Here is a 25,153-nt window from a genome sequence, read left to right as displayed (position 1 = left end):
ATGGGTCCACGCAGTAGACCTTTATTAGAAAATGAGCAGCATGAGCAGGTCCTGTCGTGGATGGCAGAAAATGCATCCAGCAATCTATCGACCACCCAGAGTTCTGCGCCGTCCACTGCTGCAACTCTGAATCCTCTGGCTGCTGCTCCTCCTTCCACCCAGCCTTCTCACTCCATTACAATGACACATTCTGAGGAGCAGGCAGACTCCCAGGAACTGTTCCCGGGCCCCTGCCCAGAATGGGCAGCAATGGTTCCTTTGGAAAGTTCCCGGGGTCCGGGGGATGAGGCTGGGGACTTCCGGCAACTGTCTCAAGACCTTTCAGTGGGTGAGGAGGACGATGACGATGAGACACAGTTGTCTATTACTCAGGTAGTAGTAATTGGAGTAAGTCAGAGGGAGGAGCGCACAGAGGATTCGGAGGAAGAGCAGCAGGACGATGAGGTGACTGACCCCACCTGGTTTGCTAAGCCTACTGAGGACAGGTCTTCAGAGGGGGAGGCAAGTGCAGCAGCAGGGCAGGTTGGAAGAGGCAGTGCGGTGGCCAGGGGTAGAGGCAGGGCCAGACCGAATAATCCACCAACTGTTTCCCAAAGCGCCCCCTCGCGCCATGCCACCCTGCAGAGGCCGAGGTGCTCAAAGGTGTGGCAGTTTTTCACTGAGAGTGCAGACGACCGACGAACAGTGGTGTGCAACCTTTGTCGTGCCAAGATCAGCTGGGGAGCCACCACCACCAGCCTCACCACCACCAGCATGCGCAGAAATATGATGGCCAAGCACCCCACAAGGTGGGACGAAGGCCGTTCACCGCCTCCGGTTTGCACCACTGCCTCTCCCCCTGTGCCCCAACCTGCCACAGGCACTACCGTCTCCTAGCCTGCACCCATACCCTCACCTCTGCTGTCCTCGGCCCCATCCACCAATGTCTCTCAGCGCACCGTCCAGCCGTCGCTAGCGCAAGTGTTTGAGAGCAAGCGCAAGTACGCCGCCACGCACCCACACGCTCAAGCGTTAAACGTGCACATAGCCAAATTTATCAGCCTGGAGATGCTGCCGTATAGGCTTGTGGAAACGGAGGCTTTCAAAAACAGGATGGCGGCGACGGCCCCGCGCTACTCGGTTCCCAGTCGCCACTACTTTTCCCGATGTGCCGTCCCAGCCCTGCACGACCACGTCTCCCGCAACACTGTACGCGCCCTCACCAACGCGGTTACTGCCAAGGTCCACTTAACAACGGACACGTGGACAAGCACAAGCGGGCAGGGCCACTATATCTCCCTAACGGCACATTGGGTGAATTTAGTGGTCTGGGACCGAGTCAGACCCTGGGACCGCTCACGTCCTACCCACCCCCAGAATTGCGGGCCCCAGCTCGGTGGTGGTATCTGTGGTGGTGTATGCTTCCTCCACTAAACCACCCTCCTCCTCCTCCTCCTATGCAACCTCTGTCTCGCAATCAAGATGTGTCAGCAGCAGCACGTCGCCAGCAGTCGGTGTCGCGCGGCGTGGCAGCACAGCGGTGGGCAAGCGTCAGCAGGCCGTGCTGAAACTGCTCAGCTTAGGAGAGAAGAGGCACATGGCCCACGAACTGCTGCAGGGTCTGACAGAGCAGACCGACCGCTGGCTTGCGCCGCTGAGCCTCCAACCGGGCATGGTCGTGTGTGACAACGGCCGTAACCTGGTGGCAGCTCTGCAGCTCGGCAGCCTCACGCACGTGCCATGCCTGGCCCACGTCTTTAATTTGGTTGTTCAGCGCTTTCTGAAAAGCTACCCACGCTTGTCAGACCTGCTCGGAAAGGTGCACCGGCTCTGCGCACATTTCCACAAGTCCCACACGGACGCTGCCACCCTGCGCAACCTGCAACATTGGTTTAATCTGCCAGTGCACCGACTGCTGTGCGACGTGCCCACACGGTGGAACTCTATGCTCCACATGTTGGCCAGGCTCTATGAGCAGCGTAGAGCTATAGTGGAATACCAACTCCAACATGGGCGGCGCAGTGGGAGTCAGCCTCCTCAATTCTTTACAGAAGAGTGGGCCTGGTTGGCAGACATCTGCCAGGTCCTTGGAAACTTTGAGGAGTCTACCCAGATGGTGAGCGGCGATGCTGCAATCATTAGCGTCACCATTCCTCTGCTATGCCTCTTGAGAAGTTCCCTGCAAAGCATAAAGGCAGACGCTTTGCGTTCGGAAACGGAGGCGGGGGAAGACAGTATGTCGCTGGATGGTCAGAGCACCCTCCTGTCTATATATCAGCGCGTTGAGGAGGAGGAGGAGGAGGAGGTAGAGGAGCATGAGGAGGAGGAGGAAGAGACAGCTTGGCCCACTGCTGAGGGTACCCATGCTGCTTGCCTGTCATCCTTTCAGTGTGTATGGCCTGAGGAGGAGGAGGACGAGGAGGATCCTGAAAGTGATCTTCCTAGTGAGGACAGCCATGTGTTGCGTACAGGTACCCTGGCACACATGGCTGACTTCATGTTAGGATGCCTTTCTCGTGACCCTCGCGTTACACGCATTTTGGCCACTACGGATTACTGGGTGTACACACTGCTTGACCCACGGTATAAGGAGAACCTTTCCACTCTCATACCCGAAGAGGAAAGGGGTTCGAGAGTGATGCTATACCACAGGACCCTGGCGGACAAGCTGATGGTAAAATTTCCATCCGACAGCGCTAGTGGCAGAAGGCGCAGTTCCGAGGACCAGGTAGCAGGGGAGACGCGGAGATCAGGCAGCATGTACAGCACAGGCAGGGGAACACTCTCTAAGGCCTTTGACAGCTTTCTGGCTCCCCAGCAAGACTGTGTCACCGCTCCCCAGTCAAGGCTAAGTCGGCGGGAGCACTGTAAAAGGATGGTGAGGGAGTACGTAGCCGATCGCACGACCGTCCTCCGTGACGCCTCTGCCCCCTACAACTACTGGGTGTCGAAGCTGGACACGTGGCCTAAACTCGTGCTCTATGCCCTGGAGGTGCTTGCTTGTCCTGCGGCTAGCGTCTTGTCAGAGAGGGTGTTTAGTGCGGCTGGGGGAATCATCACGGATAAGCGTACCCGCCTGTCAACCGACAGTGCCAACAGGCTTACACTCATAAAGATGAACAAAGCCTGGATTTCCCCAGACTTTTCTTCTCCACCAGCGGACAGCAGCGATACCTAAACAATACGTAGGCTGCACCCGCGGATGGAAGCATTGTTCTCTGTCACCATCAAAAATGGGGACCTTTTAGCTTCATCAATCTGTTTATTATATTCATCCTCCTCCTCCTGCTCCTCCTCCTGAAACCTCACGTAATCACGCCGAACGGGCAATTTTTCTTAGGCCCACAAGGCTCAGTCATGTAATTTTTGTAAACAATTTTTATACGTTTCAATGCTCATTAAAGCGTTGAAACTTGCGCCTGAACCAATTTTTATTTTAACTGGGCTGCCTTCAGGCCTAGTTACAAATTAAGCCACATTAACCAAAGCGATTAATGGGTTTCATCTGCCCATTTGGTTGGGCATGGGCAATTTTTCTGAGGTACATTAGTACTGTTGGTACACCAATTTTTTGGGGCCCTCGCCTACAGTGTAATCCAATTAATTTTTCGCCCACCTGCATTAAAGCTGACGTTACATCAGCTGTGATGGGCACTGCAATGGGATATATTTATGTACCGCCGGTGGGTTCCAGGGAGCCACCCATGCTGTCGGTCCACACGGAGTTGTAACTGCATGTGTCCACTTCTAAAGAACCCCAGTCTGACTGGGGCATGCAGTGTGGGCCGAAGCCCACCTGTATTTAACATGACATTACCTCAGCTGTGATGGGCAATGCAATGGAATATATTTATGTACCGCCGGTGGGTTCCAGGGAGCCACCCATGTTGTCGGTTCACACGGAGTTGTAACTGCATGTGTCCACTTCTAAAGAACCCCAGTCTGACTGGGGCATGCAGTGTGGGCCGAAGCCCACCTGCATTAAACATGACATTACCTCAGCTGTGCTGGGCACTGCAATGGGATATATTTATGTACCGCCGGTGGCTTCCTGGCACCCACCCATGCTGTCGGTCCACACTGAGTTGTAACTGCATGTGTCCACTTCTAAAGAACCCCAGTCTGACTGGGGCATGCAGTGTGGGCCGAAGCCCACCTGCATTAAAACTGACTTTACCTCAGCTGTGATGGGCAATGCAATGGGATATATTAATGTACCGCCGGTGGCTTCCTGGCACCCACCCATGCTGTCGGTCCACACTGAGTTGTAACTGCATGTGTCCACTTCTAAAGAACCCCAGTCTGACTGGGGCATGCAGTGTGGGCCGAAGCCCACCTGCATTAAACCTGACTTTACCTCAGCTGTGATGGGCAATGCAATGGGATATATTTATGTACTGCCGGTGGCTTCCTGGCACCCACCCATGCTGTCGTTCCACACGGAGTTGTAACTGCATGTGTCTACTTATAAAGAACCCCAGTCTGACTGGGGCATGCAGTGTGGGCCGAAGCCCACCTGCATTTAATCTGACGTTAGCTCTGTTGTCCAGGGCACTGCAATGGGATACATTTATGTACAGCCGGTGGGTTCCAGGGAGCCACCCATGCTGTGGGTGCACACGGAATTCCCATTGCGGAGTTGTACCTGCTGTGACTATTTATAAAAAACCGCGGTCTGACTGGGGCATGCAGACACCTTGACAGAATGAATAGTGTGTGTCACATAGGTCCCCCATTGCTATGCCCACGTGTGCAGCTCCAGATGGAGGTGGCACAGGATTGGATTTCTGATTGCTTCTGTACAGCATTGTGGGCTATCGCCCTGCCCCTTTTAAAGAGGGTCGCTGCCTAGCCGTGCCAACCCTCTGCAGTGTGTGCCTGCGGTTCCTCCTCATGGCAGACGCACTTATAAATAGACATGAGGGTAGTGTGGCATGAGGGCAGCTGAAGGATGCGCAGGGACAATTTGGTGTGCGCTGTGGACACTGGGTCGTGCAGGGAGGGGGTTGGGCAGCATGTAACCCAGGAGAAGTGGCAGCGCAGTGTCATGCAGGCAGTAATTGTGCTTTGTTGGAGGTAGTGTGATGCTTAGCTAAGGTATGCCTTGCTAATGAGGGCTTTTCAGAAGTAAAAATTGTTGGGAGGGGGGGGGCACTCTTGCCGCTATTGTGGCTTAGTACTGGGACCTGGGAACTTGAGATGCAGCCCAATATGTAGCCCCTCGCCTGCCCTATCCGTTTCTGTGTCGTTCCCATCACTTTCTTGAATTGCCCAGATTTTCACAAATGGAAACCTTAGCGAGCATCGGCGATATACAAAAATGCTCGGGTCGCCCATTAACTTCAATTGGGTTCGTTACTCGAAACGAACCCTCGAGCATCGCGAAAATTTCATCCCGAGTAACGAGCACCCGAGCATTTTGGTGCTCGCTCATCTCTACATATCAGCTAAAAAAAAAAATCACTGCCAAAAATACAAGGGCAGGTATAGTACCACATCCCTCAGCATACAGACAACCATATTGTTATATGGAGGAGCATTGTACAATTGCAAAATACTGATGAACAGCTAGTCATACAACCACCACATTTTGAGGGGAGTAGCTGCTTAGTATTATATTTGCACATAGACAATGTATATAAAGTGAGCCAGATGAAGTGATACATGTAGTGCACCATACAGGCTTACAACTTATCAATGACTCAACATATGATTCAGGCAGGTGGATAGCCCTCTTCAAAGTGAACCCCATATTTTCTAATATTGTAAAAACCTTTCTGAAAAGTGTTAACTCTACATGCTCCAATAGTTGTTCCCTTAAAATGCAGAATGTATGTGTCTGTGAGATACCTACCAAGGTTATAGATTTCCCTCTTCACCCCTTCCCCCACCCCTTTTACCCTCTCCCTCCACAAAGTTGTTATATGCATATAATTGAATTTGCTGATGTAAATCAATATACTTATGCATTTGAATACATTGTATATTATGGAAATGCTAATAAAAATGCATTGTTCAAAAAAAAGTGAACCCCATTAGTACTGCCACCGTGTGCTCCCCCAGCATTTAAAACCTGACTGCTTGCTGCAAAAATAATAATACATATCAGTAAATATGAGATATTAGTTAATAATTCGGCCAAAATATGGAGGAACAGAACTGAATTTGAGGACCACTGCAAAATCCTCTAGGACTTCTTCTGAAACTAAGCCTTGGTAGACTTTGAGGTATGCTTGAGATCATTGTCCTGTTGGAAGGTCCAATGGTCCCCAAGCTTCAGCTTCCTCACAGAAGGTCTGATGTTATCTTGATTTCCTGATTCTTGATTGAATCCACCTTGTCTTTCACAAACTGCAGGTTTGTAGTGCCAGAGAAAGCAAAGCAGCCTGGGACATCACTGAGACACCACTATGCTTTACTGTAGGCAGGGTGTTCTTTTCCATAAAGGCTTGATTTTGCCTTCTCCAGAAAAACCGCTGGTCTATAGGCACGAAAAGTTCCAGTTTTGCATCATTACCCTACAAAACAGAATCTCAAAACTTCTGTGGCATATTAATATCGTTTTGAGCATATTGGAGCTGACTTTTCTTTTGTTTTTGAGTCGATAGAGGTGTAAGTCTTGGAGGTCAGACATGAAGACCTGCAACATTTAGTATGTGACTTAGTGCCTGCTGCTATTAAGTCTTGCTCTAGGTACAAGTCTTTGCAGTCACTCAAGGGTTTTGACCATCTGTCTCCTCAAGAATCTGGTGGCAACTAATGATAGCTTCCTCTTTCTGCAACATGCAGATAGTTTAGTCAGTGTTCTTTTAACACTGCAAACTACTTTCAACTGTATATCTCTAGTAAAATTCAATGCCTTTGCTATATTTAGGATCATTTTCCTGTTGGGGCAAGGCAATGATTATTGTGTATGAGGGTGACTCGAGACAAATGTAAAAACAGATTTTCTATTCTTCCATCACAGTAGAATTAGGCATTCGTAAAATCATATCTCACTAGTGTAATGGAATGTTTGGAATTGCCTTTGTTGAGGCGAAAGGTCATGTATTTTCTCAAAAAATATGTAGTCAGCAGACAGAAATCTGGATTAAGTGACACTTAGTCACACTTTTATTTAGCACAGTCGTTCAACTAAATAAAGAGAAATAAAAAAGCCTTGCCATCCAGCGCTAACAACTACTTGAAGGTTTCCTCTCAGGCTATTGAGTTACCTTGTTAAATTCCTAAACTAATATTTAGCTTCCTCCAATACAATGTGACATTGGGGTTCACTATCAACCCTGAGGTCCTCAGATTGTCAATCACTGCCTGTGTCTTGGCTAGGTGTGTCTCCCAGTACAAACTACGTATCACTATGTCTTTCGAATTGGCAGATGCATGCCGTTAGTGGGTTCTCAACCACTTAGCCAATATGGCATTTCACGTGATCACTAATGGGCTTTAAACCTGCACATGCACCTTTTTAAGACAGTGGCGTGGCTGATTATTGACCGCCAGGCTTCTGCTCTAACTGCCAGTAGAGACAAAACCTCAGATCCTCGCAGTTTGATCCCTTTCATGCCACAATTAATAACAACTGCAGCATATAAGCAGATGATAGAGGGAGGACGCTTTTTGTGTTACTGATCTGTGCCCTGCAGTGTGATCGCAACATACCCGTGGTAGCCGTGCCTCTGTCAGAGTTTAACAGGCTGCTGTTCAATAAAATGTAGTTTAAAGAAAAAAATCTTTAGTCACTGTGACAGAGGATCCCAATTTTTTAAAACGAATTCACTGTAGGGAACCCAATAGGTTTAAAGTTTAAAATTTAACTTTTATTAAGTATAGATATAAAATAATAACAATGACCCACTAAAATAAACAATACAAACACACACACATCATCTATACGCATAGAGAACCAGAAACCATTTGGTTCTATCTATGGTAATAATAAGGCCCTTATTTGGGCTACCGTGTTCCCTGATGTCAGGACACTCGTACGGGTTGCTATTGGTATATATGTCAACTGCTAGTGTCGCACTTAAGGGGTGTAATTCCCACACACGGGTACTGTGGGTTTGTCACTTCAAAAACAAAGACAAAAATGGTATTAGCTAGGGTAAACGTTGATACTAATGGTTACCACATGTAGATCGCAGCAAAATTTGAGGGAATGGTTGTAATGTAATAATGTAATTTTTACCACAACCAGTTTCCTTATTTACTGTCTGAGTGTGGTATGTTGATACATTTCAAGGAATGAAGTTATTCTATATCAATGTTTAAACCTCTTTCCGAGCAGGTCTGACAAGCGTGGGTAGCTTTTCAGAAAGCGCTGAACCACCAAATTAAAGACGTGGGCCAGGCATGGCATGTGCGTGAGGCTGCCGAGCTGCAGAGCCGCCACCAGGTTACGGCCGTTGTCACACACGACCATGCCCGGTTGAAGGCTCAACGGCGCAAGCCAGCGGTCGGTCTACTCTGTCAGACCCTGCAGCAGTTCGTGGGCCATGTGCCTCTTCTCTCCTAAGCTGAGTAGTTTCAGCACGGCCTGCTGACGCTTGCCCACCGCTGTGCTGCCACGCCGCGCGACACCGACTGCTGGCGACGTGCTGCTGCTGACACATCTTGATTGCGAGACAGAGTTTGCGTAGGAGGAGGAGGAGGAGGGGTGGTTTAGTGGAGGAAGCATACACCGCCACAGATACCACCACCGAGCTGGGGCCCGCAATTCTGGGGGTGGGTAGGACGTGAGCGGTCCCAGGCTCTGACTCTGTCCCAACCTCCACTAAATTCACCCAATGTGCCGTCAGGGAGATATAGTGGCCCTGCCCGCCTGTGCTTGTCCACGTGTCCGTTGTTAAGTGGACCTTGCCAGTAACCGCGTTGGTGAGGGCGCGTACAATGTTGCGGGAGACGTGGTCGTGCAGGGCTGGGACGGCACATCGGGAAAAGTAGTGGCGACTGGGAACTGAGTAGCGCGGGGCCGCCGCCGACATCATACCATTGAAAGCCTCCGTTTCTACAACCCTATACGGCAGCATCTCCAGGCTGATAAATTTGGCTATGTGCATGTTTAACGCTTGAGCGTGCGGGTGCGTGGCGGCATACTTGCGCTTGCGCTCCAACACTTGATCTTGGCGTGACAAAGGTTGCACACCACTGTTCGTCAGTCGTCTGTACTCTCAGTTTAAAACTGCCAGACCTTTGAGCACCTCGGCCTCTGCAGGGTGGTATGGCGCGAGGGGGCGCTTTGGGAAACAGTTGGTGGATTATTTGGTCTGGCCCTGCCTCTACCCCTGGCCACCGCACTGCCTCTTCCAACCTGCCCTGCTGCTGCACTTGCCTCCCCCTCTGAAGACCTGTCCTCAGTAGGTGTAGCAAACCAGGTGGGGTCAGTCACCTTATCGTCCTGCTGCTCTTCCTCCGAATCCTCTGTGCGCTCCTCCCTCGGACTTACTACAATTACTACTACCTGAGTGATAGACAACTGTGTCTCATCGTCATCGTACTCTTCACCCACTGAAAGCTCTTGAGACAGTTGCCGGAAGTCCTCAGCCTCATTCCCCGGACCCCGGGAACTTTCCAAAGGTTGGGCATCGGTCACGACAAACTCCTCCGGTGGGAGAGGATTTGGAACCATTGCTGCCCATTCTGGGCAGGGGCCCGAGAACAGTTCCTGGGAGTCTGCCTGCTCCTCAGAATGTGTTATTGTAATGGAGTGAGGAGGCTGGGAGGAAGGAGGAGCAGCAGCCAGAGGATTCAGAGTTGCAGCAGTGGACGGCGCAGAATTCTGGGTAGTCGATAGATTGCTGGATGCACTTTCTGCCATCCACGACAGGACCTGCTCACACTGCTCATTTTCTAATAAAGGTCTACCGCGTGGACCCATTAATTGTGAGATGAATGTGGGGACGCCAGAAACGTGCCTCTCTCCTAATCCCGCAGCAGTCGGCTGCGATACACCTGGATCAGGAGCTCGGCCTGTGCCCACACCCTGACTTGGGCCTCCGTGTCCTCGCCCGCGTCCACGTCCACATCCTCTAGGCCTACCCCTACCCCTCAGCATGGTGTATTACCAGTAGTGCAGAAACAGAACGCTGTAATTAAATGTGCCGCTTATTGGCCTGTGGTTGGAGGCTAACTTCGCTTACGAAACGCACAGCAGAGCCAGGAAAGAATTTTGCGCAAGCCTGCCGTAACACTTAGCTGGCTGCGTATTAATTGGAACTACTACCCCCAGCAGAGACGCATTACACTCAGGACGGTCACAGGCAGCCCAAATAGAATGTTTTTTCCCAATTTTTTTTTGGAAAAGCCCACTACCTATATACACAGTATATCTCTTTCACTGTCCCTGGCTCACCACTACTGGCCCTGGACTATGTAAAATTACTGCAGACTGTTTCCCTCTGGACAGGATGACAGTGGTGATGTGTAACGCACAGCAGAGCCAGGAAAGAATTTTGCGCAAGCCTGCTGTAACACTTAGCTGGCTGCGTATTAATTAGGACTACTACCCCCAGCAGAGACACAGTACAGTCAGGACAGTCACAGGCAGCCCAAATAGAATGTTTTTTCCCAATTTTTTTGGGAAAAGCCCACTGCCTATATACACAGTATATCTCTTTCACTGTCCCTGGCTCACCACTACTGGCCCTGGACTATGTAAAATTACTGCAGACTGTTTCCCTCTGGACAGGATGACAGCGGTGAAGTGTAACGCACAGCAGAGCCAGGAAAGAATTTTGCGCAAGCCTGCTGTAACACTTAGCTGGCTGCGTATTAATTAGGACTACTACCCCCAGGCAGAGATGCAGTACACTCAGGACGGTCACAGGCAGCCCAAATAGAATGTTTTTTCCCAAATTATTTTGGAAAAGCCCACTGCCTATATACACAGTATATCTCTTTCACTGTCCTTGGCTCACCACTACTGGCCCTGGACTATGTAAAATTACTGCAGACTGTTTCCCTCTGGACAGGATGACAGTGGTGATGTGTAACGCACAGCAGAGCCAGGAAAGAATTTTGCGCAAGCCTGCTGTAACACTTAGCTGGCTGCGTATTAATTAGGACTACTACCCCCAGCAGAGACACAGTACAGTCAGGACAGTCACAGGCAGCCCAAATAGAATGTTTTTTCCCAATTTTTTGGGGAAAAGCCCACTGCCTATATACACAGTATATCTCTTTCACTGTCCCTGGCTCACCACTACTGGCCCTGGACTATGTAAAATTACTGCAGACTGTTTCCCTCTGGACAGGATGACAGCGGTGATGTGTAACGCACAGCAGAGCCAGGAAAGAATTTTGCACAAGCCTGCTGTAACACTTAGCTGGCTGCGTATTAATTAGGACTACTACCCCCAGCAGAGACGCAGTACACTCAGGACGGTCACAGGCAGCCCAAATAGAATGTTTTTCCCCAATTTTTTTTGGAAAAGCCCACTGCCTATATACACAGTATATCTCTTTCACTGTCCCTGGCTCACCACTACTGGCCCTGAACTATGTAAAATTACTGCAGACTGTTTCCCTCTGGACAGGATGACAGCGGTGATGTGAAACGCACAGCAGAGCCAGGAAAGAATTTTGTGCAAGCCTGCTGTAACACTTAGCTGGCTGCGTATTAATTAGGACTACTACCCCCAGCAGAGACGCAGTACACTCAGGACGGTCACAGGCAGCCCAAATAGAATGTTTTTTCCCAATTTTTTTTGGAAAAGCCCACTGCCTATTTACACAGTATATTTTTTTCACTGTCCCTAGCTCACCACTACTGGCCCTGGACTATGTAAAATTACTGCAGACTGTTTCCCTCTGGACAGGATGACAGCGGTGATGTGTAACGCACAGCAGAGCCAGGAAAGAATTTTGCGCAAACCTGCTGTAACACTTAGCTGGCTGCGTATTAATTAGGACTACTACCCCCAGCAGAGACGAAGTACACTCAGGACGGTCACAGGCAGCCCAAATAGAATGTTTTTTCACAAATTTTTTTGGAAAAGCCCACTGCCTATATACACAGTATATCTCTTTCACTGTCCCTGCCTCACTACTACTGGCCCTGGACTATGTAAAATTACTGCAGACTGAGGATGCAATGCTCTGCACGGCCGATATACGAAAAAAATAAAATGTGCAACACTGCTAAAAGCAGCCTCAACAGTACTGCACACGGTCAGATGTGGCCCTAAGAAGGACCGTTGGGGTTCTTGAAGCCTAAAATCACTCCTAACACTCTCCCTATAGCAGCTCCACCATCAGCAGCACTTTCCCTGAGCTATGTCAGAATGCATCTGTGGCGAGCCGCGGGAGGGGCCGATTTATATACTCGGGTGACACCTGATCTCGCCAGCCACTCACTGCAGGGGGGTGGTATAGGGCTTGAACGTCGCAGGGGGAAGTTGTAATGCCTTCCCTGTCTTTCTATTGGCCAGAAAAGCGCGCTAACATCTCAGAGATGAAAGTGAAAGTAACTCGAACATCGCGTGGTGCTCGCCTCTAGTAACGAGCATCTCGAACACGCTAATACTCGAACGAGTATCAAGCTCGGACGAGTACGTTTGCTCATCTCTAGTGGTAACCCTTAGTATCAACATTTACCCTAGCTAATACCATTTTTGTCTTCTTTTTTTGAAGTGACAAACCTACAGTACCCGTGTGTGAGATTTACACCCCTTAAGTGCGACACTAGAGGTTGACATATATACCAATAGCAACCAGTACGAGTGTCCTAACATCACAGAACACGATAGCCCAAATAAGGGCGTTATTATTACCATAGATAGAAGCAAATGGTTTCTGGTTCTCTATGCGTATAGATGATGTGTGTGTGTGTTTGTATTGTTTATTTTAGTGGGTCATTGTTATTATTTTATATCTATACTTAATAAAAGTTAAATTTTAAACTTTAAACCTATTGGGTTCCCTACAGTTAAAGAAAAAAATCTGGTTTAAAAAAATACACATTCTTCCCCACAGAAATCCTTTACCAATGGATATAATACCAACATTTAAATAAAAAAAAAGCCAGCACATAATAGGTATTACCACATTAGTAATGACCCAGACAATGAAAATATTGTGTAATTTATCTCTCACAGTGAATGCTGTAAAAATAGCTTAAAAAAGCAATGACAGAATTGCTATTTTTCTTTTGTTTGCCATAAAACAAAATGTAATAAAAAGCAATCCAAAACTCACATGTACCTTAAACTGGTAGCAATAAAAGCTGCTACTCTACCTGCAAAAAAACAAGCCTCACATAGCTCCACTGCCTAAAAAATAAACATGCTGTGCGGTGATGCAGAGTCAATTGGTAAAAACTTTTTTTTTGTGCTAAAGTAGTAAAAAAAAAATAATGTATATATATATATATATATATATATATATATATATATATATTGTATTGCAGTAAAAGCACTGATGAAAATAAGAATATATCAAGTTATTTTTACCGTATAGTGAACGCTGTAAAAACAAAACAAACAATGGCAGAATTTCTGTTAGGAGGGCCCTCCACCCCCCCACCCCCCCAAAAAAAAATGTAATTAAAGTTATACAGCACAATATATGTACCCCAGAGTGGTGTCATTAAAGGTCTAACAGAAACGAATGGAGCCCTTGTAAAATGGACACAAACGTTGTGCCCAATTCACTAATGCAAGTAAATGGTTGTATTTGTTTCCATTTTGAGTTTCCTTAACAGTGTTGTCTTCAGCAGCAGACACAGAATCCCCCGAATCCCACAGCGTAGTAAAAATTGCTGTGTGAACCCTCCCTTAGCGAGCCATTATTATATACCTTCATATTTATAGTCTGCTACACCTTTTCCACACCGGATGGTTTATTCCAATATCTAAATATGCCATTTGGATAACATGGGTACCTTATACCTTCGAGAGACTAATGGACACATTTTTAACCCATTAGTGACCAGCCTATTTTGTGCCTTAAGAACCAAGCAATTTCCATTGTCACATTGCAAGAGTCATAACTCATTGACAAAGCCGTATGAGGGCTTGTTTTCTGTTTACAAGGGCTCCATTTATTTCTATTATATATGGTGTTTGGAATAACGTAGTCAACTATTTTTTTGTTCCCATATAAAACATGCTTTCTCTTGTAGTTTTAGCTCGTTTGTTTAATTGCTATTTTTCTGAAGTCTGAACAGCAAAGTCTTGGGTTATATCCACAGCTGCTTTGAGTCCTCTTAGCACAGCGAGCTTTAGATTCCCTGGGAGCACTGCTAATGACGCAGTGCTACTCCATGCTGTTAACAAAGTCTAATGAAATCATCCACAAATGTTCTACAGATATCTCTCTAACTTGTGCTGTTGTCTAAGTTTTCTTTGAAGCCTGATAGTTTCACATCAACTTGAGAATGATTATGTGTATACATCAGTTTTATCCCAATAGCTTGTTGTGGGTCTTGTGTACTCTGTAGCAATCATCGCTAGGTATAGGGGATCATAAACATGACAGAAATATTTGCTTAAGGCATGTACAGAAGCACACGGACTTTTTGCACTACATAGCCGTAGGCACTATATTTCTCATAGAGCCTTTGTGCAGCATTGTGTTACTCAAATGTGCCTTGTGCCTTAGGCCTAATAATATCGGAGTAAAACTAGAACAAATGTTGGAAGAACAAAAAGTTTTGAAGTTGTTACTATCACTGCTTGGTAAACAGATTTTTAAATATGTGAAGTCACAACTACAAATAGGAAAAAAACAGCACTATTGTTACTTTACCTGGGAGTGTCTGTCCAATAAAAATCCCTCAACCACGAAAATCCTTTAAGGAATTCTAAAAGTAGGAACCCAATTACTGCAATAAGACGTGAAGGACCATTAGCATAAACACTTGGCTGTAGTAATTGCCAAACAAAGTTGTCCAATACACAGTAGGTTTCTCCAATAGCTTACCCATACAGATTCTTATAAGTTTTCCAACCAACATACATTATTTACTATTGAATCATCTTGATTATGAAGTGGACGATGAATGGTATCATTTTGTGGATTAGTTGAAGTAAAGATGCTGGGTGGGAACTAGACAGTAGAACTGGACTTCACTGATAGCATTTCTAGGTACTAACGATGTACGATGCCCTAGTACTCAGATACCCCCAGCACTTATAGTAGAATTGAATTGTTTGGCAAATAGATAGTAGAATAAATAAATAAATGAAGCACCTACCAAATCTGATAGATAATGCAATTATAAAAACTCACCAGTGGGTGACAGGAACAAGAGGATTACAGTAGGTAGGTGATGGCAGAAACAGATGATGGTGAACATAGCAGTCAGATAATGGAGGAGATGGTTAGTAGAAACAGAAATAACAACTGCAGAATACTTAACTTATTCAGTGGTGGGTTTCTTACCACCCTGTCAGACCCACCAGGGCAGGATTTTTAAATGGGCCAATCATTTAATTTCAACTAATTTTCCCGTTGCGTTCCAAGAGCCATAACTTTTTCATTTTTCCATTGACACAGCCATATGAGGGCTTGTTATTAGCGGGACAACTTGTACTTGGCATCATTTTTGGGTATATATAATGTATTGCTTAACTTTTGCAAAAAAATGTGTAGGGGCATTGGGGAAAAAAAAATATTCTGACATTTGTTTTTTATGTTTTATTTTTAAGGTGTTCAGCGTGCAGAATAAATAATGTGATTATTATTAATCGTTGGCACGATTCCGGTGATACCAAGTTTATACAGTTTTTTTATGTTTTGCTATTTTTGTACATTTAAAAGCATTTTTTGCCTAAAGATTTGCTTTTGTGTCACTTCATTCCAAGAGCCGTATACATTTTATTTTTCCATTGCCAGAGCTCTAGAAGGCCTTGTTTTATGCGGGATGAACTCTAGTCTTCATTTATCCAATTTTTTGGAACATGTAAAAATTTTGCTCGCATTTTCTCCATTTTTTTCAGGGGCAAGATTAACAAAATCTGTAATTCTGGCATGTTTTTTATTTTTCACTGCATTCTCTGAGCAGTATAAATAATATATTAAAGTAATTCTATAGGCCAGTATGATTATGCCAATACAAAATTGTAATAGTTTTTTCTTTTTCGCTTTTTCACACTTTAAAAAAAAAAGAAAAAGATTATTTTTTTATCACTGCATTCAAAGACCCCTGGCAAATAATTTTTTTTTTAATCAATGGAGCTGTGTAAGGGTTTTTATTTAGCGGGATAAGTTGGAATTTTTATTAGTACCATTTGTTGATCCGTGCAGCATTTTGATCACTTTCTGTTCCGTTTTGTGTATGATGAGAATTAGCTATTTTTGCCACATTTACATTTTTTTCCATGCCGTGCACCATGCAGATTAAATATGTACTAACTTGCTTCTCTGGGACATTATGAATGCAGGGACACCACATGTGTAATTTTGTTTTCAATTTTTTACAAAGTAAAGGGAAAAAGGTAGGGTTTTAGCATTTTATTTTAATTTTATTTTTTTATAATTTGTTTACAATTTTTTTAAACTTTCGTTTGCATTTTTGTCCCCTTAGGGGACTTGCATAATACTTTTTTTTTTTAATTCTTCTAATACTCTGCTATGCTAAGGCATAGCAGGGTATTAAACAGGCTATGATGCTCAGACAGGGTCTGAGAGCTGTCCAATGGTGACAGAGGTAGTCCTCTCCCTCTGTCAGCCCTTTACATGCTGCGGTTGCACAGACCATGGCATGTCAAAGGTTGAACAGCAGAGATCAGAGGTTTTCTCTGTTCTCCGCTGTAAGAGCTGGTGTCCAGCTATCACTAGCTCTCTCTGGTCTCCACGGCAATGTGCAAACAGTTCAGGACTGCAAAAAAAGAAGCAGGAAATTGACGGCAGAACGGTTATATCTTCCTGCTTCTTTTTTTAAAGTCCTGCACTGGTTCTCTGTGGGACTGTGCAGGCAGTGTGTGTGCAGAACACAATGCCACAACTTATGGCATTGTGTTCTGCACAGTCACATAGTGGGTATTAGTCTGGGTTCACACGAGACGGATTTGCTGTGGAATTTTCATGCAGATTGTCTGCACAGAAATTCCGCACGTGGCTCACAATCCCGGGATTTACCTGCAAAGTGGACGAGATGTTGCAAACATCTCGTCCACATGCCGTGGCCAATCCGTTGCAGACAAACAGTGTGGAAACGGCCTCTCTCCTCTCTATGGGGAGAGATGGCCACAGCAGAAATCCAGGCCTTAAAGCCGCTCCAGTGCAGCCAATCCACAAGGATTCCACAGCAAATCCACCATGTGTGAACCCAGCCTTAGGCTTACATTGTATGTAAGCCAAACAGGAAAAGTAAGCCTAAACGTAACCCTTCAGCCCAGGCAAAAATCTATACCAATGCTGCTGTTTCCACCTGGCTTCCTGCTGCCTCCACTGCCACCGAGGCTCCTGGTACGCTGCTGGGTCCACTGCTGCCACCAGGTCTTCTTCTGCTGCCACCGTGTCTCCTCCTGCTGCCGCCTCTACCTCCGGGTCACCTCCTGCTGCCACTGCTGCAGATGGGTCTCCTCCTGCTGCCGCCGCTGCTGCTGGGTCACCTCCTGCTGTCGCCGCTACTGCCGGATCTCCTTCTGCTGCCCTTGCTGCTGCCAGGTCTCCTCCTGTTGTTCAGTCGCCGGCACAACTGCCTATGCCCACGCTGGGAAGGATCATGGAGGCTGTGAGAACCCCTACAAGCAGAAAGATGATAGAGAGCAAGGAGGCAGTCCAGTGCCGAGAAGGTGTGTATGCGGTAGAGACATGGTACACTAATACCCTACATGGTGAAATGTAGCCCAGAAATCTTCCGGGCTATGTCACTATGCACTGTGCAGCTAATATAAAACCTAACATTAGCTCTCCCTAAATATATGCCTGACCACAATGAACAGACATAACTGTCATCCCTAAGACATCTCTACTGAAAACATTCAGGTGAAGGAATTTTAAGCGCGCAAAAAAAAAATTGCACATAAAACAATAGGACATGCATGACTGAAATTCCCAGTTGCGTGAAAAGATAGGAGCGGGATGCGCAGGAGTTTCTATGGACTGCTATGGAAGCGGGAAAAAAGGGAGGGGGAGGGAGTTTAGCTGAGTCCAACGCTCGGAAAAGAAGACAGGTGTCTATAGTTTAGACATTGTACGTCATTAGGAGGATTTCTACTGACCGAGGGAATTCTGAACAACAGCACATTTTTTCTTGCAACACACAGCTCACAATCTTGTGAATAGGCAATTTCACCACTAATTAAGCTCGGGACTTGATTACGGGAAATCGTCCATTCATGCCATTACATGTACTGACTTTGTCACTCATTCACAGTTGCCTCCATTTGCAGTAGTGTTGTGAATGAAGAAAATTGACTGGTACAGAGTAGAACCAGGTTGTCTTTAGTGAAGAATCTAGGTGTATTTTGGGCACTGATGATGGCCATAGTAGTGTCTGGAGACCTAGGGGTGAGCACCGCAATCCTGGCTTCTCTGGGGAACAGCACACTACCCCCCACTGCTGGTGTGATAGCCTGCATGGCGATCGCATGTGACAGTTGGTCACTCCTAATAATCGGCAATGACAGATCAGCGATATGTTCAAGACAACCTGCAGCCCACTAGAGGCATTTTACAGTAGTATAATGCTCATCCGTATACAGAAAGGGTGTCAAAGGAATGCCTCCTTAACTTTTTCACATGTCTGTGGCCTGCCTGGTCGCCAGATTTATCACCAAAGTGTGCGATCATCTGGGAAGCCAACTTCAACAACCTACAAGTGTGCACAATGTAGAGGCTCAATACAGAAAATGTGAACCAATATGTCGCATGATACTATACAGAACATGTATGCTTCCATACCAGTCCGTTTCACATCTTGCATCTGAGCTAGCAGCGCCCCAACAGGGTGCTAGAGTCTCCCTTCAAGTGTTCAGTTTTCTGCAATAAATTATCCTTTTGCTCTGATGTTGTGATCACTTACTTTATATCAACGTTATAATCAGACATAAAGTTTCATTGGATTCCGACAATGCATTCTAGGTGCTTGATTTCTTTTTACAATGAGTGTACATGTATGTATGTATATAGTGTATTGTATAACGTTCATAATTTTTTTCTGGGGGAAGTAGGGACTGAGAAAAAAAGAAAATCCACAGTTTTTTTTTATCTGATTTTTTTAGCGCTCACCATGTTGAATAAGTGATATGATAACAATACTCTCTGGAACACCACGATTAGGACAACATAGTTAACTTAACAGTTTTTTTATGTTTTGCTTTTGTTCTACACTTTCTAAACTTTGGAAAAATATTAGCCTTTGTGTCCCTGCATTTCATAGGAGCTAAAGCATTTTACATTTTCCACCTACGAAGCTGTGTTTGGGCTTGAATTTCGTAGGACAAACTGTAGTCTTCATTGATCCTAATTTTTGGAATATATGACAGTTTGATCACTTTTTATTCCATGTTTTCCTGAAGCAAAATTAATAACATTTCCAATTCTGGCGTAGTTTTTTTAAATTCACTGTTTTTACAATATTCACCATGCAGCATAAATGTTGAATTAATTCTATGGGTCAGAATGACTTAGTTAATACCAAATTTATATAGATTTTTCTGTTTTGCTTCTTTTGAAAATAAAAAAAAAAATATATATATATATTTTTCTATTGCTTCATTAAAGGCGCCTAACATTTTTTCCCCTATCAATGAAGCTGTGTTAGGGCCTTTTTTATGGGACAAAGCTTATGGCACAGCCACCATAAATTGCATCACGGTGGGCCAGTGAGTGACATTAGTCTGCCAGTCTCTTACTTGGCAAGGTCAAGGTCGCGTGAACAGAATATTTCTGCAAAATGTATGTAAACACACAGCTTAATCTGCTGCTGTGGATTTTTGCTCCATGACCTACATGTGTACATATGGATTTTGGGGCAGAAATGTCTATGCCTTCAGATACAAATTGAAGAAATATTCAGCTTGTGTGAAAGCAACCTTAGCATCAAATGACTGGGATCAGAGCTAACTATTATCCTGGCCAGTAGAGCAAGAATAATGCATCTGTATCTGCCTTAGGGCTTATTCCCACAAGCGTATATCGGCCTGCGTTTTCACAGACGGCCGATATACGCTTCCATCTAAGCAGTCCCCCCCTTCCCTTCCAATCACCAGCTCTCTGCCTCTCTCCTCCACTCAGGCATTTGCAATGGAAGGAGGCGGGATGGGGGCAGAGCTAACCTCTGCTCTGTCCTGCCCACTCCCATTGCTAGCTATGGACAAGGGGCGGGGGTGGAAGCTTAGCCCCGCCCCCATACCACCAACCACTATTGCAAACCGCTCGGAGGGGAAGAGAAAAGCAGAGAGTCGGTGAGGGGGAAGGAAGGGGGTCTGCTTAGATGGAAGCGTATATCGGCCAGCTATGAAAACACTGGCCCATATACGCTTGTGGGAATAAGCCCTTATTCTTATGTGACATAAAAAGACTAACACACTCAAATAAGGCTCCTTAGTGACTTAATAGCTTGCACTATAACCAGCAACCCACTGCAAAAGCCAAGAATATTTAAAGAGAAGCTAACCAATGAAGAACTCCTCTCCAAACGAGGCTGGGGTACAGCACTGTAGTTAGCTGACTTTTCTAATTGATAAACTGTGGAACAGTTGCATAGCAACAACACCAATTATGAACAGAAGACAGGAGATGACATTACAGCAGGGGGACTGGTGTTGTTTGATTCACTTGTGTCTCCTCATCTCCTTTTTACTTTGATGAAGATCTGGTCACAAGTTAAATGTTTAATCTCAGCACAAGTTTAATAAATTGGCAGGTGCTACTCTTGCCTGACTGCAATGCAATAGCAAAGAAATAAAAAGATGCAGGAGCACTCCATGGGCGCTAAGATGTATGCTAATATTGACTATTTGAAATACTTAAAACCTCCTGTCTCAGGAGGTTATATTTACATCTACCCATTTATTTCACTTTGTTGGGAGGCTGTAACTTTGTTTTTTGCATTGTACTTTTGTCCAGTCAAGTGACTCTGTCATCTATTCTTTTGCAGATCCATCATCAGCTTGCATTTAGTATATCAGTAATAGAGTATGGATGGTATGGACGCCAAACAGAAGTATTTTTTATGACAATGAATTAAATTGGACACAGTCAATTTGACTGGATTTCAAATGGCAATGTGTGCTATAACTAATCAGCTATGCTAAGGCACATTAAATTAGATACAGTGAAATTAATATTAGGGAACAGCCACATCCATTTTAATTTGTGATATCATTAGCCAATAAATTACTTTTTAACTACAGCCAGATTCATGGTCAAAATTTATAGTAAGTTGGCATTGAATTACAGAGAAAGACAGTGTTCTATTCTTTATCTACCCTGAATTGTAGGAAAACACTTCTTACAATTGCCCCTATGTAGTGGAGGGAATTTTACTGGTCAAAGATTATGCTTTACCATTGTTAATAAATTGAATTGATTGATACTGATTTACTCTTCCATTTTACAACAGAAGCAATTTAGCTAATTGCACAATGGGATGTCCAGATTTCCCTTTGCAATCTCTCGCCCAGGTTTAATAATCTAGACTCAATACTCTGATGATTTTATTGGTTGTTAATATTTATGAGAGATGTATAAGAACAAAATGTTATAGACTGCATATAAATGTGTCATATTTATTGTGGGTATCCCATATAGATATTACTTGGCCTACACATAAAAAGCCCACAAAATACATAAAGTGCAATTTCACTTAGAAAAAGAAATTGTCGTTGAGTTTAGAACAATACTAACCATGATCACAAGTTTAATTGCATGTCAGTCATTAAAAAGGGCAGACCAAACCAGCAGCTCCGACTACGACCGCCACCACTCCTCTCTGGCCAATCGCACTAAAAGCTGACATGGGGAGAAGGGGTGAGAGTTCCTGCCCGCAGTGGGTCCTCTCCGATCAAAAAGCTGCATGATTTGCCTCTTTTTCCCAGCAAGTTGCCTGACTCTCCACCACACCTGTGGTGTAAATCCATACTAATATTATAAATGCAAAAGTACCCCTGTCTGTCTGTTTGTTACCTTTTCTTGGCTAAACCACTGAAGCAATTTTGATGAAATTTGGCAGGGAGAGAGCTTACATCTAGAGGAAGGACATAAGCTACATTTTATACTGAAAATGTAGAGAGTTCTCTAGGGAGCGTGACAAGACAGATTTATCTGGTAATGCATAGGCTCACCTCCACTCCGCCTCCGCCACGGCTGTGTGCGACGAGGTGGAGGGGAAGGGCGTGCACTTCATAAGCTATGCCTACACAAGCGGGCATACATGTAAGGGCAGACGTTGTTGTGCACATATGCGATTATTAAGTGCGGCAAAACGAAGGGGAAGGGGGTGCACATAATGCGCTAGGCCTTCACAAACGGGCAGACACGTGAGGGCTGATGTCATTGCAATTATTAAACTAGCAGGGATACCATGCATTGCCTGGAATTAAAACTTGAACGAAAGACACATTAACATGGATTGAGATTTTAAAGAAAATCTGGGTTGCCAACACCAACCGATCACAGTGCAGCATTCATTTTACCTCAGCAGCATAACAAATGAAAGCTGGGCTGTATGACACAAGCAGACAGATTTTGCCTTTCAACTTGAACGCAAAACACATTAAGGGCTCGATCAGACATGTGTTTTTTTTCACGCATGAATAGCCATGTGAAAAAAAGCACATTGCGTGTAGAAAAATCGTGTGAGCAGGGGCATTTGCACTTGCATGTCCTATCTTTTGCAGGTGCGATTTTTTTTTCACGCTTGTAAAAATTAGACAAGGGAATGCTTTCATTGGAAAGCATTGGCTCTAATAGAAGCGCTTTTTTCGCGCACCTATTCATGCACAAAAAAAAAAAAACACTCATCTGACTGTGGCCTAACATGGACTGAGAGTTTAAAGAAAATCTGTGTTGCCCATAGCAACCAATCACAGCACAGCTTTTATTTTACCTCCGCTGTGTAAGAAATGGTTTCCTTTTGATAATCGTATTTCCTATCCATTTTTTGGTCTTCTTTTATGCAGCGAAAGTCAGATTTAGCGCGTAGCTCTAGAGGAGCTCAAGCTGTGAAAATTATTAGAACCCAGAAATCTGATGACCACGCTGAGGCAAGAAGGCACCAACAAGCTAAAAGACAAGCCGCTCTTAGAGCAGTAGAGACCCCGGGGCAGTCTCAGGCCCTTCTGACTTTAGATTATGAGCATCATGTGTCTCTTACAGGTACAGAGACATTGGAGCAATCTCAGGATGCTGACCGCCACGTGTCTCTCAGAGCTATGAAGTGGGTAACAAGCTAATATGTATATTAATTTCTGCTGTCTGAGGTGCCCCAAAATGGTGCCCCACCCCCCAAAAAAATATATTATATATATATATATATATATATATATATATATTTATTTAAGCTTTTCCAATCCACTGTCTGACGTCTGAAGACATTCTGATTGAAGGCTGCACAGCTCCAATGTCGGAAGACGTCCAGCAGGGTATTCTTACTCTATATTACTGGCCGTTCTGTTGACGGGGGCCTCTGCATAATGTCCCATACTGCAGTACTGTCTCTAGCCAGCAGATGGCGCCATTGTATAATGGCAGACAGAGACAGCCCCCTAGGAAACCCTGAATCCAAAATTGGATTGCAAAGGGTTAAACATACACACATGGACAGACCTACTGAGGAGGGGCCCCTGGTGCTGCTTCAGCTAACTCTGAAGCAGTTTTCTTTACTTTACGCTGGCTTTTTGCTGAAGGTTTTGTTCACAACAAAGTAAGGATGAAGGGTGGCCTTGTATTCTCAGAACAATGCCTGGGGAAAACTTGGTAGCCTGTATTTTACCTATACATTGTGGCTTGGCATCACACTTTGAAGTACTAGTGCTGCCTGGTAAAGTTGTTGTCCAGTAGTTCAAAAAATCTGCAGAAAAATTGTCCTGAAATAAAAAATAATCCTCTCTGCTGTATAGTGATGGCAGTAAGAACAGCACCTGACTCCGAAGGCCAGTAATTGGTTCAAGCTAGAGATGAGCGAGCACCAAAATGCTCGGGTGCTCGTTACTCGAGACGAACTTTTCCCAGGAATCCACCGGCGGTACATAAATATATCCCATTGCAGTGCCCTGGACAGCAAAGCTAACGTCACATACAATACAGGTGTGCTTCGGCCCACAGTGCATGCCCAAGTCAGAGTGGTAATATGTACCTTAACAGCAACCGCGTTGGTGGGAATGTGGTGGCGACTGCGGACCTAGTAGCGCGGTTTTATTTAGTTGGTTTTCGGAATGCAGCCAGGATTAAGTGGGCCGTGGCGGGGGGATGCTGGGGGGGCTCTCTTGTTGTGTTGTTAAAGGTGAAATTCTTGTACTGCCACCAGACGGACCTATGCAAAGGTATTTGCCAAGAATGTTTTCATTGTTGGAGGAGGAGGGGGATGTTTTTGAGGCACTACGTGTCCTCTCCACGTGTCCGTGGTTATATGCACCTTAACAGTAACCGCGTTGGTGGGAAATGGCCTCGCCACCATCATGTCTTTGGGAAGCCTCCGTTTCCACACCCCAGTGACATAGCATTAGCAGCGGTATAAGTAGAGCCCAGAATCAGTAACATTTCAGCGGTAGCATTAGGGACAGGCCCCAGTAACATATCACTAGCAGCAGTATAGGGGGAGCACAGTATTAGTTCCATTTCAGTAGTAGTAGCAGTCCAGACAGGCCCCAGTAACAATTCCGAAGCAGCAGTATAGGGGGAGCACATTATTAGTTTCATTTCAGTAGTAGTAGCAGTCTAGACAGGCCCCAGTAACATATCACTAGCAGCAGTATAGGGGGAGCAAAGTTTTAGTTCCATTTCAGTAGTAGTAGCAGTCAAGACAGGCCCCAGTAACAATTCCGAAGCAGCAGTATAGGGGGAGCACAGTATTAGTTCCATTTCAGTAGTAGTAGCAGTCAAGACAGGCCACAGTAACATTCCCGTTGCAGCAGTTTAGGTAGATAACAGTCTCTTGCACATTTCAGTAGTTGCAGTATAGACAAGGCCCCAGTTACATTTATGTAGCAAAAGTGTAGGCCAACCCCACACACCTTGCTGTACCATGAGCGCAGGCGAAGCCCATAAAAATTACTAGGATTAC

This window comes from Eleutherodactylus coqui, chromosome 1 (genome assembly GCF_035609145.1).
Source record: "Eleutherodactylus coqui strain aEleCoq1 chromosome 1, aEleCoq1.hap1, whole genome shotgun sequence".
Classification (NCBI taxonomy): Eukaryota; Metazoa; Chordata; class Amphibia; order Anura; family Eleutherodactylidae; genus Eleutherodactylus; species Eleutherodactylus coqui.
The sequence above is the reverse complement of the archived record's forward strand: the minus strand, read 5'-3'. Positions refer to the sequence as shown.